At 44.3% G+C, this 17,500-nt stretch overlaps 2 long non-coding RNA genes across 4 annotated transcripts in view; one reads left to right on the forward strand and one right to left on the reverse strand.

Annotated features, from left to right (window-relative positions):
• LOC147994733 (uncharacterized) overlaps positions 1-17,500 on the forward strand; it is a 95,068-nt gene that overhangs the window by 61,136 nt on the left and 16,432 nt on the right. Inside the window, exon 4 of one of the 3 annotated variants that reach the window (XR_015686357.1) lies at positions 970-3,828. The exons of the other annotated variants lie outside the window; for them this stretch is intronic. This is a non-coding gene — a long non-coding RNA (uncharacterized LOC147994733). Of the gene's footprint in view, positions 1-969; positions 3,829-17,500 lie in introns of those variants that run through there. 3 annotated transcript variants of the gene reach the window in all.
• LOC108350668 (uncharacterized) overlaps positions 15,078-17,500 on the reverse strand; it is a 9,302-nt gene continuing 6,879 nt past the window's right edge. The window contains exon 4 of the long non-coding RNA XR_015686354.1: positions 15,078-16,429. This is a non-coding gene — a long non-coding RNA (uncharacterized LOC108350668). The remainder of the gene's footprint in view (positions 16,430-17,500) is intronic.

Here is a 17,500-nt window from a genome sequence, read left to right on the forward strand (position 1 = left end):
TGGTGGTGCATACCTGTGGTCCCAGGAATATGAGAAATTCAACATCACCCTGTCTACATCATAGTGAGTTCAAGTTCGAAGCCAAACTTAAGCTACATGAGGCTTGTGGTTTAAGTGAGAATGGCCACTATAGGCTCAAATAGTTGAATATTTGGTCCCCAGTTAGTGAAACATTTTGGGAGGGATTAGGAGGTGTGACCTTGTTGGAGGTGGTGTGCCATGGGGGTGAGGGTGGGGGTTGGGGGATGATGGGAACAGGTGGGAGATTCGACTTTGAGGTTTCAAAACCCACATCATGTCCAGTCACACTTTTTCTCTGACTGAAACTTTGGGATCACATGTGAGCCCTCAGCTACTGCCTGCACCATGCCTGCTTGCTTGCTTGCCACTGTTCTCCCCACCATGATGATCATGGACTAATCCTCTGAAACTGTAGACAAGCTCCCAACTAACATTTTTGCCTTGATCATGGTGTCTCAAAGCAATAGGACAGTACCTAAGACAAGACCATTTCAAAAACAACCAACCAATTAAAAACAAGCACAGAGACCAGACGGAACATTTTAGCAAGTGAAGGTCTTCAGGCTGTGGCAGCATTGACAGCACGTGCTTCCAGAGGCATAGAAAGGATGTAGAGGAAAATGGCAGCTTCTTTCAGCTAGACCCATGAGCAAATGGCAGTGCAGTGAGAAATGGTTTCTGGGCATGGCTGACAAGACATAACTCTGTCTGAGAAAGAAACTTCTGTTTCTTATAGCATTAGTCCAATCTCTCTTCCTCAGCAAGGCCAACCCAGTCTGTCTTCAACTGGACAGCAAAACTTGGCTTCTTAGTCCATGTGCCTGCTCCTTTTGCTCCACATGCTTCCTTACATAGAGTAGTCTTGCCTTGCTTGTCTTTAGTGAATTGTCATTCTTGGTTAGACTCTGAACTCCACAAAGACTTGTGATCTTCTATTTTGTTCAATAGAATCTATGGCTCAACAGATGTTTGGCAACTCTGACTCAGCGAACAAGAGAGAACTTCTCATTCCACACAAGGAGAAAGAACCCCCAAGAAATCTGGATCATTGATTCTGCAGCTCAGTGATATTGTTCAAAGCTGTGTCTTTCATCTCTAAGGCCTGCTTTCTTTAATGGTATAGCTTGGCCTCATGGGTTTTTTGCTTTCTTTCATGGTTTCAAGATAGCTGCTAAGTGAGGTCAGAGAAATGACTGAGTAGTTAAAAACACTTGAGTGCTTGCAGAGGACCCAGGTTCAGGACCCAGCACTCACGTGGCAGCTCACAATGGCCTGCAACTCCATCGCCAGGGGATGTGATACCCAGTGGACTCCTGCATACATGTATGTAACGTGTACAAACTTGTACAAGGGCTCACCAATATGCACTTGATCTTTTAAAGAAATTTTAAGGGGCAGGGAGTGAGCTTCTGAAGCCTCATATAGCATATCTTGACAAGACAGCAGCAGCAGTGGCGGCAGCTGGCAGCTTCTCATGTACCTCCAGTGTTATGTATTCATTCTTTTTTTCAGTCAGGGAAGAGTGACATTATTTTTAAAGGTCCCTTTTTAGTATATGCCCACATGGCAATAAATACACATAATTGCCCCAGTCAATTACCTAAGCCAGTTGGTTCTGCAAACTCCGAAACCAATCCGGACAAAAACGAATACACATTGTTAATATAAATCACTCAATTTTAACACTGTGCTGGTCTCGAATGAAATGTCTTGGTGTCAGTCTATGGAATGTTGAAAGTGGCATTTCCAGAGGCACCTAGCCCAGCGCTGGGTTTATAAATCGCTTCTTGAAAAGTTTAATAGGTAAAAAAGGTACTTACAACCCGTGTTAATTTTTTTTGAATCTTGATAAATCTGTTTAGAAGAAAAACGTTTTGTGTATATGACTTAAAAAGAGGCATTCTAGAACATACCCAAGGCAAAGTACCTGAAAAACTTGTGAAAATGGACATGAAAGCACATCTTCCCATAAAGGCATGATGCAGCCCAAATGCACAGAAATGTGCGTGTGTGTGCGTGTGTGCGCGCGCGTGTGTGTGTGTGTGTGTGTGTGTGTGTGTGTGTGTGTGTGTATGTGTGTGTGAGAATTGGAAAATACATTTATTTATTTGTTTAACGTAGGTCATGTTTTATATGGGTTAAGAAAATTCGCTTTCCAAAGAACACAAGACAATAGTAAGGGGATGTATCTTAATATTTAATATCAGCTCCTTTGAGAATGTTATGTGAACATGTTAAAGAAAAGGAGGTCACTGGATAAAAAAAATTAACATATGCGCTCATGCTCGTAAAACCTGAAAGTGAAATAACTGCCAATCGCTTCGTCAGTCCTTTGGGCCTTCCTAGCTGAATTAAGTTTGTCCTTGCTAAAGAAATTATCTCCTCCCCTCCCTCAGGCATGCATGTAAAACAGTCCCTGTCTGGATGGACATGTGCCTGCAGCGGGAGGTTCGCTGGTCAATTACCTGCTGGCTGGAGCCGCATATTTTTTCCGACCCTTGCTCCTCTCTTCCCCTCTCAGCCCTAAAAGCTGTTTGGCATAGGAAGGTCTTGACCTGAGGAAACCATCTTGGGTAACCAGGGCAAGGAAAGGGAATATGCAACACCTAGGAGATTTCAGCAAACAGTAGAATCATGCCAACCTAATCTGTGTTAAAATGCTTGGAATGTGGGAGCCGCTGGTATGTCTGTTGTCTGTGTGTCTCGCGGAATCCTTTCTTTTTTAAGCGCAGCAAAGCCAAGCCTGGGAACCAGGCCAAGCGCCTGCCACTTACCTTAAATTGATCAGCCACTTTGAGATTAAAACCCCTGAAAGCTGCCTCACTGTGAAAGCCAGGCCTCCTTCACATTAAAGGCAAATTGCAACTTTGGGTTTGCTGTGATCTTTCTTTTCCATTTTACCCAGTTTTTCACAGTGTGGATTTTTTTTTCCCTCTCCTCTCTCCATTTATGCTCCCATGTAGAAGCCAACAGTTATAGCATCTTGGCCAAGCATTCATTAAGGTTTATAAGAACAAAATTTATGGTTATTCAGAAGTTGGCACAGAGGCCGATTGTTGCTAGAGAGAAAAAAAAAAAGAAATACAGGTGGGAAATATAATCCTGACAAAGGCCCGTACTATAGAGCAGTGTGCTAGGCCCCTAGCAGCGGTCTGAGGGAAAATGAAATACTGTTAGAAAATACTTACTCCTCTGTTCTGGGTCTTTCTGCTTTATGATTCCGTAGGTTTTTGGAACAAGCGTTCTGGTGATTCCAAGAGTTTTATTTTATTTTATTTTTTGTTTTGTGTAAATGTTGCTGATCACAGAAGCTGAAGGTTGTAGAAATAAATACCATGTGGTAATTGGGGAGATTCAGTTTAGCCTCTGGGTAACGTATAATTCATGTATTCATATGTATTGTGAATACATCTACATACACAATGCATGTGTATGATAAGACCCAGGGCTCACCCATGAAAAGTCTCAGGGTCTTCTGAAGTAGACCATACATAGTAGCAAGTTCTGGATACCCCAAAATGTAGGAGGCACCCCCTTAATCTTTGCATTCAGGTAGCGATGTGAAACTGCCGTGGGCTGGAAGCCTACAGTTTTTCTCATGAAGTACTTAGGAATTTTCTTCCTTCTTTTTGAAAAAAAAAGTGGGTAAATCTGGTCCTTCAGCAGAGGACCCAGATGCTTCCTTAGGTTGTTTTTGACAATGTTTGTGTAACATTTTGTGAGTATTTTTTTTTAAACTTCTACTAACTGCTCACACATCACTGGATTCACTGAGAACTTTCTTGTTTCCTGGATTAAACAATTCTCAAAATATTATTCTTTTTTGTTCAACCCAAGACTCAGTCTTGAGCTCAGGGCAACAATGACTTTCTATGTCTAGTCATCCCCCTAGGACTGTTCACACCATGAACCATAAGAATACATCCTCCTTAGTGTTGGGAGACAGCTCGTCCTCTCGTTCCGACCATCTTGCACACACTGGGACATCTGTGCCTTTTGCCCCATGGGCATTAAGCTCTTTTGCTAACTTAGTTCAGAAACCTTTTACCTTGTTCCTTTTATTCTCTGAAATCTGCATCACCTCTGCGTGCACGCAGAGTTTGTGGACCTGCTGCACTTTTCACTCTGGGAATGACTGAAGCACACTTTTCCCCAACTGCACACACCTTAAGTCTCCAAGGGCAGAGACCATGACCTCTTGTTATTACCCAGGCACAGTCACTACAACCTTCTGTTCCGACAAGGTGCTTATTCAGTGTGGGAAATGGAATATGAACAGAACCCATGGAATCCTTCCACAAAATGCCAAGCGAGGTACAGACAGTGCCAAACGTTTCCTGAGGAGCCTGTGCAGAAGTCATAAGAAGTCGTTTCTACATTTTGTAGAGAGCCAGAGCCTCAGTAGAAGGAAACACGTCCAAAGTCGGGGGTGTAGTCTGCCTCTGGTCTGGTTTTGCCTTTTAAACCCAATTTGCCTGGCAGCTTCGCCGCTTAAATTTCTGTCACATCGGATAGACTTTTATTTTGACTACTAATTTTATCTTAGCTTCCAAACCCTCATATTTTGTATTTCATATCTGGTTCTTTTGGTATTTCGTCAGTAATCAAGATTTCATGGAGGGCCTGGGGTACACTTAATGTAGTCCAAGGTTAACGGGAAATTCTGTTGATATCAAGAAATAGTTGGCAAGAAAACACAAAACAAACAACCGTCTGAAGAGGTTTACTTTGTATCCTGTTGTGTAGGTTAATGATCTGAGGGCAACTCAAGAGAATCAAGAGTACTAGCTTATAATGAAGCAATCAGTATATCACTTCAGGGACTGTTTCAAAGCAGTCACAGACTATACCCCTGGGTGGAGACAAGAGAGGTTCTGTAAGGGAGGAAAATGACAGGAACCAAGGCATAGAGGTGAGGACGAAATGGGCAGCCCTACAGATTCTTACGGTGTGCTGTAGGTGGGGAAATGGTAGCGTTCGTGCGTGCGTGCGTGCGTGCGTGCGTGTGTGTGCGTGTGTGCATTATAGTAGGAAGAGGCAAGGGGAGAAGATGAATCAGTGCACAACTAATGAGAAGTCCAAAAAACGGAACAGGAACTGAATCCTGCCCCCCGCCCAAAGTCCTATTCAAAAGTCCAAGAAGGAAACATTGTAAGATAATTATCACTTTTTGTCCTGAGTTCAACTCCCAGCAACCACATGTTGGCTCACAACCATCTGCAATGAGATCTGATGCCCTCTTCTGTGTGTCTGAAGAGAGTGGCAGTGCTCACATACATTAAAAAAAAAAAAAAAAAGAAAAAGAAAAAAAAAGATAATTATCACTTTTGAGCCCAGGATCTGAAATGGGAAAACCAGGGCTCCAATCTTCTCTGTACCGTTTTCTTGCGCTGGCTAGTGAGTCTTTCCAAGCCGTGATTCTCACGTTCATTAAATGAACGTAGCAGTTTCCCAGACCTTGCACACCATTAAGCTACTACAGTTGTACTGGTGTGGGGAAAGGAGCGTGTGTCAGGATGGGGCTTGGGTAGGGGTGTAGAGAGTGTGTGTGTGTGTGTGTGTGTGTGTGTGTGTGTGTGTGTGTGTGTGTGTGTGTGCAGCAGGGGTAATAGCTCCAGAAAATGACTGGAAGAAATGAACAACAGAGATGCAGAGAGGCTAACGTATCAGCGACTGGTTTGGGGGTTAGAACAATTCTGATTTCTTTCTCCGAGGCTGCGTCTCTGTATTTCCACTTCACTGTAAAACACCACTTACTGCTGCTTTCTCTTGACCCACGTCTCTTTCGGAAAAGAACAGAATTTGTCCTTACACAACTCAGGAAAGTGAAATTGGAGGGCTTAGCTTCCCTAGACGCCCCTGCTGTCTATTACATCCGTCCCCGACTCCCCTCTTACGCACCCTTCTGTTGACAGATAACACTTCACAGTGGTGTGCTTCCTTGTCTTCCGTAGAAGCCACTGTTGGCTTGGATGTGTAGAGTTTTGTTTTCCACTCAAAAGAATTCTTGAGTTTTATGGCAACAAAATGATGCGAATGCTTTGAGGGTTTTGTTTTTGTTTTGTTGTTAACATTTAGTATGAGGTTGGCTGTCAGTTCTAGCCAAAGCAGCTACATATGAGAAAGAAATATAAGGTATGAAAATCGGGGAAAAAAGAAACAAACACTTTGTTTCCAGGGAGCTGGAGAGATGGCTCAGTGGTTAGGCGTACATACTGCTCTTCCAGAAGACCAGACATCAGGAAGCCCACAAATGCCTCTAATTGAAGCCCCAAACCTCCTCATCCACACCTGTGGTATGCATACACACAGGCTTATAATAAAATAAATTAATAAAAACCGTTGCTTTCGATGACAGTAATATTCATGTGGCTTGCATCTGGAGTGTCTAAAAAGCCTCATCACTGAAGGTTTCGATATGTCCACACAGCACGTTCAGATGCTGGACTTCTGACCTCATCAGGGTAACTTGGGGAACCCCTGGGAGGTGATAAGAGCTTGTGAGGAGGCCCTAGCTGCAGAGAGTGAGTACTTGGGAGGGAATGTGTCCTGGGGCCACGGCTCTTCCCCAGACTGCTCTGCCTTTTGAATACCATGAGTGGCTTTCCTTGTCATTCTCTCCTTCCTGTGATGTCCTGTGTCACCACAGGCCCATAGACATGCCTTGAAATGGGATGCCCTGAAAATGGGAGTCAAAGTAAATCTTTATCCCTTTAAGCTTTTTTCCCTCAAGCATTTTGTTACAATAATGGAAAGCTAACAGAAACACACAGATACATACATACATACATACACACAGATACAAACATACACACACACAGATACACACATACATACGTATACACATACACACATACATACATACACAAAGAGACATACACACACATACACACAGATACATACATACACACATACATGCATATATACATAAATACAAACAGATGCACACACCCCTTATCAAAACACATTAGAATTGAAAAAACAAATTCAGTAAATTGAAGAATAGTAAAACCAACAAACAAAAGCTGAGCTCTGTGGTATGCGGTTGGAACTCTGGTGCTGGGGAGGTAGGCATGGGGTTCCTAGGGATTCTTGGCCAGCCAGCTTAGCCTACTTGGTGAAATCTAGGCTAATGAAAGAACTTTATTTCAAAAGACATTGCGGACAGCTTCTGAGATCTCTCTCTCAAACACACACACACACACACACACACACACACACACACACACACACACTCATAGACCCCTCATGTATACAGCCTCCCACACCTGCACTAACATGCACAGTCACATGAACCCATACCTCCCCACACACAGAAAATCAACATACAAAAAGTGTTTTTATACACTAATGGCTCAAACTAGTCCCAAAAGAAATTTAAAATAGCCCCGCTAGGCCAGTGAGGTGGCTCAGTGAGTACTAGCACTCAAGTAATGATCTAACTTCAGTCCCTGAAACTCATGTTAAAAATAGAATTGTCCGGAGGCTGCGGGCCAGCTGTCCTAGGTTATCCAGAGCCACTGAAACAACAGCAGAGAGACCCTGATCAACATGGTGGAAGGAGACTTCTGAAAGTTTCCTGTCAGCTCCACACACTTGGCTTGTGTGCATACTTCCCTCCCCCAACACACACACTTGAAAACAATCAAATAGCCCCAGTTGATAATAATATCAAAAAAGAAGAAAATACTTCAAAATAAGTTTAACTAAGCACACTAATATCTTTGAACTGGGAGAGTTTAGATACAAATGAGAAGTCTGAAAACCAAAGAAACACTAATGGAAAAATAGGCCACGTTCAGAGATCCACAGAAGTGTTAGTGTTAAACCGTGACCCATGGATTTGTCGCGACGCACATTTTTAAAAACAGAAATAGAAAAAAATCCTAATAGCTGTACAGAATTACAAGAGACCCAGGCTAATTAAAACAACCTTAGAATAAGGTTAAAAGATAAAAAAGATAAAAGCTTGTGGTGTCAGTTTCCCATTTCAATGTACAATGCAAAGCCATAGCCATGAAGGTAATACAGAATGGGTATAAAAACAGGCTGTTAGACTCGCAGAGCACAAAAGCCAGCTCAGAGATGAACCTCCATGTATACTCAAGAAATCTCTGACACCAGAACAGAGAAAGGACAATGGCCACCGGGAAAGGACACAAGTCATGTTGTTGAGAATGTGAGAGAGGGGAGGAGGCCCAACGGCGGAATCCTCGTATCTACATAATAACTCAAAGTACGGCAAGGACCGAAGCATTCCATTTTACACAGTAAGACGCTCAGAAAAAAAAAAAAAACCCATGAGATTAACACTGATCTTGGCAGTGAGTTTTTGGATACAATAGCAAGACAGAGAGAAATAAAAACAAGGCACGAGGAGCATGCAAGCTCTAACGGCTTCTGCACAGTGCAGAGCGCTATCTTCAAGACAAGGAGACAGGGGCAGGAGGCAGTGTTTCCAGACCATTCCTGGGGGATGGGTGTGTTCCATGCAAAATACACACGGTGCTCGTTCAACTCAGCGGCAGAGAGAATCAATTCAAATTTGCCAACAGAAAGATTCAGCATTCAACAGGTATTTGAACAGAGTTTTAATATTACCAATACTCATAGAAGTGTAAATTAAAACCATGACAAGATTTACTTCACGTCTCTTAGGGTGACTGCCATCAAGTTAAAAGAAAATGAGTATTGGAAAGGGTGTAAAGTTGAAGGAACATTTACTCCCTGTGGCTGGGAATGCAAATGGGTCCGTCCATAATGGAAGTCAGTATGGAGAGTCCTACAGAAGTGAAAAAAATGAAACTACCATGTTATCCAGAATTACTGCCTGTGTGGGGAGAGTACCTATATGCAAAAAGAAATGAGGCTACACTACATACCCAAAAGAAATTAAGCCCATTTGTTAAATGGGCAGATGAACCGTTTTCATTGTAACATTCTTTACAGCAGCCAAGAAGGATGCCGGGTGGCCTTCGTAAGTCATGTGTTCTCGAATACTTGATTCCCAGTTGGTAGCTGTTTAGGGAGGGTTAGGAGGTGTGGCCTTACTGGAGGAAGTGTGTCACTGGGGTGGGCTTTGAGGTTTCAAAAGACTTGCATCCTTCCTAGTTAACTCCTCTTTCTGCTTGTAGATCAAGTTGTGAGTCCTCAGTGGCTGCTCTACTACTGGGCCTGCCTGCTGCCATGTTACTGTCTTGATGGACTCTTACCCCTCTCGCAGCACAAGCCCCAGACAAACCCTGTAAGTTGCATTGGTCATGGTATTTTATCACAGCCACAGACAAGTAATACAGAAGTAGAAACTAGTTGTCTGTTGACTAATGGCGGGTAGAAAAAGGGCCATTATCTGCAGACTTACACAGTAGAAAACTATTCAGCCTTGAGAAAGGAGTAAATCTGGGGCCGGGGAGACGGCTCAGTCAGCAAAATGTGTACTGAACAAACATGAAGGCCTGAGTTTCCTCATGCTTCTATACAAAGCGTAGTGTAGCTGTGCAGGCCTGGGGACATGGAGAAAGGTGGATCCCAGAGCCTTGCTGACAAGCCAGGAAAGCTGAATTTCTGGGCTTCTGGCTGAGAGATCCTGCCTCAAACAATAAGTTGGAGAATCAGAAAGACACCTCATATTGATGTATAGCTTCTACATGTATGCACATAAATAAACACTCTTGCACACTACCCCTTACCCCACATATGCAGGCAAAGACAACAAAGAAAGGAGAAGGAAACAAAAGAAAGGAAAGGAAGGAGGAAATCACGTTTGCATGGACCTTGTAGACCTTATGCTATGTGAGCTAGAACAGGTTCAGAAGGGAAAAAAAAAGCATTGAATGATCTTACGTGTGGAATCTTAAGAGAGGTGAATTTGAGAGAACAAAGCTGGCCAGTTCTGAAGGCATATTTGGACAAAATGGAAGGATCGTATAAGGCATAAAACAATTACCTTCTGGACATCTAAAGGTCACTAGTGTTAAAGACACACAGACGGACTGGGGAGGTGGCACAGAGCACTGGATGTTCTTCCAGAAGACTCAGCTTTGATTCCCAGCACCCACGTGACAGTTAACGAGCCGATAAACTCCAGCTCTGGGGCTCTGGCTCCCTCTTCTGGCCTTTGAGGGCACAGCATGCACATTGCACAGACGTACATTGAAACAAACACCCAGACACGTAAAACTAGAAGTAAATATTTTAAAATACACTGAACACTTGAAATTTCCTAAACCAGATGATTTCAAGTGTTGTTACCACTCAACCTGTGCACAAATATGGTAACCTTGCGGCCGTAGGTTGTCAGTTAGCTTCACTGTGGCAGTCATCACACAATGCACATATATTTAAAAACATCCCAATTGCATATCCTAATGTGTATGAAGGGTCTCAGAAAAGTCTCAGAAAAGCTAGGAAGAGGAAAACATTCCATTTCCTCAATGTTTGAAAATCTCTCACAAATTCTTTCATTCTTGTTGGTCACTGGATTCAGCAAGATCCTTCCTTCTCCCATCCTTCCTCCTTCCTGTTCTTCCTCCTTTTCCTCCTGGCACTTTCTAGGAGCCTAGAGTTTAGGCTCCTACATATCAATGTAGCATGGCTAAGGGATTGTGACACACCATCTACACACTCCAGAGGAATTTCCTGAGAGGTTTTATCGGACTGGCTCTGGTAGAAGATTCTGGGGAAAGGCAAAAGTTACACTAGTCCTCAGCACAGAGCTGACCCTTTAACGCTCATCAGTGTCAAAAGCAGCTTCTCTCAAGAAGGTGAAGACAGGGAACATCGGAACATCTCTACTCTCCGTCCACCTTGACAGCCTGTTTCCGAAACATTGATTATTTTGAAGGCGGTTGTCTGTTTATGTTTCTCCTGTCTATAGATCTGGAATAATTAGGGGCCTAGAGATAATATCTGAGGCATTTTATTGAATGAGCTCGCTCTGACTGTGTAGTGTTTACTTTTTATTTAGCTCTCTAAATGCACCCGGTACTTGACAAATATGCAGAAGGGCAAGTTTACTGCCCTGGGGAGCTTAGGTGCTGATGAAGACATACACAGCAGAGAAGGAAGGAGCTGGGAGGGAAGAGCTGGCAGGGAGGGAGGGGCTGGTGAGGCTAGAGGGAGGGAAGGAGGGAAACTGCCAACTCTGGGAGAAAGTAGTGGGAACACTGAGTGAATGAAGGGTTCTCTGGAGAAACCCTCCGAAGTAAATGGGGCTGTTTCCTCAGCACAACACCCTTGAAAGGAAGAGATTAAAGAAAGCTCAAGAAGAAGGAAGACCAAAATGTTGGATGCTTTATTCTTTCTTAGAAGGGAGAACAAAATACTCATGGGAGGAAATACAGGGACAAAGAGTGGAGCAAAGGGTGAGTCATCCAGAGGCTGCCCCACCTGGGGATCCATCCCATATGCAGCCACCAAACCCAGACGCTATTGCTGATGCCAAGAAGTGCTTGCTGACAGGAGCCTGATAGGGATGTCTCCTGAGATGCTCTGCCAGAGTCCTACTGATACAGATGAGGACGGTTGCAGCTCACCATTGGACTGAACAAGGGGACCCCAATGGAGGAGTTAGAGAAAAGACTGTAGGAGCTGAAGGGGTTTGCAACCTCATAGGAAAAACGACAATATCGACCAACCAGACTGCACCAGAGCTCCCAGAGACTAAACTCCCAACCAATAGGTACACATGGAGGGACCCATGACTCCAGCCACATATGTAGTAGAGGATGGCCTTGTTCAGCATCAATAGGAGGCCTTGGTCCTGTGAAGGCTCATTTCCCCCAAGGTAGGGGAAAGGCATGGCATTGAGGTTGGAGTGGGTGGGAGGGAGTGGGAGCATCCTCATAGAAGCAGGGGGAGAGGGGAAAGAAGATAACATTTGAAATGTAAATACATAAAATATGCCCCGCCCCCAAGAAAGACAGTAAAGGTAGGTAGGTGCATCAGTGCCCCAGCAGTCACTGAAGTGTTGATGCTACCCCAGGACAGGTAGTCACGGCAATGAGGGAGTCTGTGCCGCATTCCTTACGGTGCCCAGAGTCACATTTCAGCAGCATAGCGTCATCCATAGAAACAGGTTCAGATAAGTTAGCTTCCTTGTTTAAGGCGGCAGAGCCACTGAGTAGATAAGCGCCAGTCTCAAACTTGGCTCCACAGTTCACTCATTTTATTGCTTTCCTTCAAGGTAAAGATAATGCTAAAGAATGAGGAACCCACGTGAGGTTAGAATTGATAGCCTGGTTGTCTCAGGACTATAATCAGACTCTCCTAGTACCCTTGACAAAACATCCTTGTATTTGTCTTATAAAAGTTTATAATACGACCATGAACATGTTTGTGCTAGCTGGCTCTGTGTATCAACTTGACACAAGTTAGAGTCATCAGACAGAAAGGAGCCTCAGTTGAGAAAATGCCTTACCACTGGATCTCATAGAGGCATTCTTCTCTGTGAGATCAATAGTGATCAATGAGGGAGAGCCCAGCCCATGGTGTGTGGTCCTAGGTTCTATAAGAAAGCAGGCTGAGCAAGCTCATGAGGAGCAGGACAGTAAGCAGCACCCCTCCGTGGCCACTGGACCAACTCCTGTTTCCAGGTTCCTGCTCTGTTTGAGCTCCTGGCCCGAGTTCATTTGGTGATGAACAACAATGTGGTGGTGTAAACTGAATAAACCCTTTCCTCCCCAACTTGCCTTTTGATCATGGTGATTCATTGTAGCAATAGAAACCCTACCTAAGACAACCCTTTTTGCTTTGTGGTTGGTATTTTAGCTCTCCATGAGAGGAACCATCGCATTAATAGTCTATCCATGCAATGCGCTGTTGTATTTTAAAAGTGGCATGCCAAACTTGATTATTATTTAATTTAAACCTTTAGTTTTAATTTTTACGTTTTGGTGTTTGCTGAAGCAGGGTCTTAGGGAGTCCAGGCTGGCTTCAAATCACTGTGTGACTGAACATGACCTTGTACTCCTGATGCTTCAACCTTAGCCTCCTGAGGGCTGGGATTACAGATCTGTGCTTTGAGCTCAGCCAAGTTTGTATTTCTAATTAACAAATAATTCTGCACATCTATGGTCTACAATATGATAATTTGCTATAAATGTATACCATTGAATGATTATGTCAAGCTAGTTAGCATACCCATTGACTCGCGCACTCATTTTTTTTTGTGGTAAGAATACTTAAAACCTCAGCAGTTTTGAACTGCACAACACAATATTGCACGGTTACTCACTTGAGTCATCTCATGAAACAGCAAGTCCTGAACACATTGTTTCATGACTGGACATTATGTACTTTCCCTTGTATCTACCCTTCTCTCTCTAGCCTTGATAACCAGCACACAATCCTCTACTTCTGTGAATTATACTTTCTCTACACAATATTTTAATTAATTATTGTGAATTTCCCACCATGTACCCATTCACACTTACTTCCCAGTCCTTTCAGGTTCAGTTCCTAATTTTGTGACTTTCCACTAAAGAGAAGAAGAAAAGAAGAGGAGGAGGAGGTGGAGGAGGGGGAAGAAGAGGAGGAGGAGGAAGAAGAGGGGGAGGAAGAGAAGGAAGAAGAGGAGGAAAGGAAGAAGAGGAGGAGGAAGAGGGGAAGGAGAGAAGGAAGAAGAGGAGGAGGAAGAGGGGGAGGAAGAGAAGGAAGAAGAGGAGGAAAGGAAGAAGAGGAGGAGGAGGAAGAGAAGGAAGAAGAGGAGGAAAGGAAGAAGAGGAGGAGGAAGAGGGGAAGGAGAGAAGGAAGAAGAGGAGGAGGAAGAGGGGGAGGAAGAGAAGGAAGAGGAGGAGGAAGAGGAGGAGGAGGAGAAGGAGGAGGAGGACAAGGAAAAGGAGGAGAAGGAGTAGGAGGAAGAGGAGGAAGAGGAGGAGGAGGAAGAGGAGGAACAGGAAGAGGAGGAAGAGAAGGAGGAGAAAACGAAACGAAAAAATTCAAGTCCAATTCGTGTTGCCCACCTGCTCACTGTTGGCATGGTCAAATTCCCAGCGGCAGCACCTTAAAGAAAACCTAGTCTTTTTAAGATTTCATACATATGTGGAAAGCTATGGCATTTGTCTTTCTGTGTCTGGTATATTTCACTCAATGTATTGTCTTCCAGGTTCACTCGTGTTGCCTCAACTAATGAAGTTTCCCCCTTTCAGAAGTCAGAAAGTGTTCCATTGTATATACATGGCATGCTTTCATTTCAATATCTCCTCATCCATTGGTGGATGCTAGGTTGATTTCAGATCTTGGTATTATGAATAACAGCCTATTTATTTAGAGAAACTGTCCTCCAGTGGGTAGAGGATGCATTTTGAAAGCAGGCATGCTTAGTTATTTCTAGATCTACTATTTTATGTGCTGTATGATCCTGGAAAAATTATAGAGCCTCCCCTGAGCTTCAGCACCTTATCTGTAAACATCCTACAAACATATGCACAAGGGAGTGTCTGTTAAATAGCTGGTGGCTGACATATAGAACCGACAGTGATAGTTTTCAGAGGCAAAAAAAAAGCCAATCTTCCCCTGCAGACTTTAGTGAGGATATATAAAACCATCCCATGTTTTAAGTGTTAAAAGTGAATACCTTTCTTCTTGTTCCTAGAGGGCATGTTACCCTTGACTGTCACCCTGCTAATAATGGCCGAAACAACCACACACTTTGCACTCACCCTGAGGGTGACGCCATAGGTCGCAACAGGGGAGCTGGGATTTCTGCCAACCTGAAACCATCTCCTGGCATATATTACCCTGTAGAAGCAGGCACAAGACATTTCTTAGAGCAGTGTTTGCCCTGTGTGCTCTTTACAGCCTGCATATGCACCTTTATCACTCACTCACACTGCCTCAGCTCCTTCCTTAAAAATGGCCAAGACAATCTTCGGTAGAGATGTGCCAATGTAATGAGAGTTTGGGTCCGTTCTGACGAGTATTTTGTTTCTGTGCCAAGGACATTTGAAAAAGAAAATAATAGGGCTTTCCTTCAGCATGACCTTTCCCTTACACACCTAGAAGTTCTTCGTTTCTTTGTTTCTTGAAATAGATAATAATACACCGTGTCAAAATGATAGGCTCCTCCCACTTCCAGTTTAATCTCAACTTCTTCACAGAGATAAAGATCAGTTACCCAAAGCATGTAAGCTGGAGGGGCTTGAGGAAGGAAGATTACTGGGTTGTGTTTATTTCACACATAAGTGGGAAGGAAAGGCTCTGACCTTCTAGAAAAGGGAGCTTCAGATGGAAACAAGGAGATGATTCCTGCATGCAAATAAAACAGATGGGGAAGCGGATGAGCACGAATGGCTGGCCACGGGCTCCGTTCACACATCGCTTTCTGCTTCTAATTTCCATCCCTTTTATCTATCCTGATTTATGTTTGTCGGGAAAGACCCATCACGACTTCTATAATTCCCATTTATGCACTGCAGAGCGAGACACGAAGTACTCCGTTCATCAGTCACAAATACTTGTCCTCTGACTAACTATAGGGAAGGAGAGGAGCAGGGCTGAGTTCCCACATAACCTGGGGTACGCTGCAGGGATAGTCAGACTTATTCTATGTTTAGCATTCCAGCTCGATCCTATTTGAGGGCAGGTCACTGTACATGGTTCTGATGAAATGACGGGAGAGTTGGAGAGGCATTTTTTTTCTTGCCTTTCTTATAGGTACAGAAGGCATGTATGAGGTGGGGAGAGGTCATGGCTACCGTCAGACAGAAAAATGGTATCGAGACAACAGTAACCCAAAGCCACGTTTAAGAATCCTTTATAAGACTTACATGGACCTAGACAGCATAGCCAGCAGAGCACAGCTCCCAGGGCTTACTCTAGGCTCTCATTTCTCATTGTTGAGTCCCTTGGGTTTTCTTCTTTCTGAGAAGATTCTCCAGCCGTGGTCTGATAGCCTTTCTCTGCGGCTCCTCAGCTGGAAAGCCAGCCTGAGGAAATGTAAACACAGCTCCTCTCTCCTCCTGTCTCAGGAACTTCGCCCACCTTCAATTTGGGCTTCTACTCTGACAGCCTGATGTCTAGGGTTGGCCGCAAGGGGGAAAACGTGACAGCTCACACTTTTTCTTTAGTGCTCGATCTAGGAGCATATACGGAACTTCATAGACTGGCTAGAGCCAGTCACGCAGCCCCACCTGACTGTGAGCGGACAGAGAGGATTCCATCATCCCTGTGGATCTCGGAGAGAGAGAGAGAGCACACTCATGCAGGTGGACACCAGACTTCTATGCCCTGGAAAGCCTAGGGCTCATGAAGAGCTAAAGATTCACCAAAGGAAGAAAGACATGGAGATTTAGGTCAGAGCAGCCAGTGCATGAAGCATGTGTGGTCCCAGCGACTCTGGAAGCTGAGATGGAGAGGTGAGTTGAGGCCAGATGTTCAAAACCAGCACAACAGTGAGATCTTGTATTGCCTAAAAGAAGAGGGAGAGAAAGAAAAGGAGGAGAGCTAAGGAGAGAAGCAGATGTGTCAGAGGCAGCTTCAGTACTGTGTTCCAGGTTCTCCTGAACCTCTTGTCTCTGCTACAGAGACAGAGTGGTCCAGTCTTGGCGCTGCCCAAGAGAGCAGGAAGGTGTGGGTATGTATGCAGCTTCTTTGGGATCGAATAAACACTGCAGAGTGTGATGTGGAATTCAGCTTTCGGAGTGGGTGCCAAAGGGATTGAGTGCAGCTACCTAGAAGGATGAGGAGAGAAACTGCAGCCAAGCCCTGACTGTGGAAATGTGGATGGAATGCTGAACAGACACACTCCCTCCCCTGCATCCCCTCAAGGCACCTTCCCCATGATGTTCATGATCTCTCCTGCACCTCCTCAGGCTCTGCCATCCATGGCCTGTGTGGAATCTTCCACCTTAGGAAAAATCCCACGTTTACCGTCTCTTTTTCTTTCTCCTTCCTTCTTGCTGACCTAGGATTGTGTTTCCAAATAAAACATCAACACTTAACCCATGTCCCAGGGTCTGCTTTTCAGGGAACCCCAAGGAAAAGAAAGCTTTCTATTAAATAATATCACACTCGAGGTTTAAAAGTACCAACTGCCTTCAAGATTCGCATTAGGGGAAAGAGAGACAGAGGTTAAAATGCTTAGAATGAGGAGACAGTCAGGTATTGTCAGAAAGGGTGCCTTGCCAGCTTTCCTCCATCAAGTCAGGGGAGGATGCAGAATTTTGGGAGCTTTGAGAGCAAAGAAAAAACTGCCAAAGCTGGAAGTCGGTGTTGGAAGGAGGGTTCAGCAGGAAGGGGGAATTGCTGCATAAGCCTGAGGACCAGTCCTTGGAGCCACATAAGGAAGTGGGCATAGCCACTAACTGTAGTTAGTGGGGCTTTGGGGGCAGAGAAAGGAGGAATGTTGGGGCTTGGTTCAAGGAGTCAGCCTGTCTTGAATGAGGGTTGATAAGGCGAGATGCCTAATACCCTCCTCTGGCCTCCATGCACGTACACAGGGGCATGCAACCATACACAACATGTGCATATATGACAGACG

Source organism: Rattus norvegicus, chromosome 4, assembly GCF_021556685.1.
Source record: "Rattus norvegicus strain SHRSP/BbbUtx chromosome 4, alternate assembly SHRSP_T2T, whole genome shotgun sequence".
NCBI lineage: Eukaryota > Metazoa > Chordata > Mammalia > Rodentia > Muridae > Rattus > Rattus norvegicus.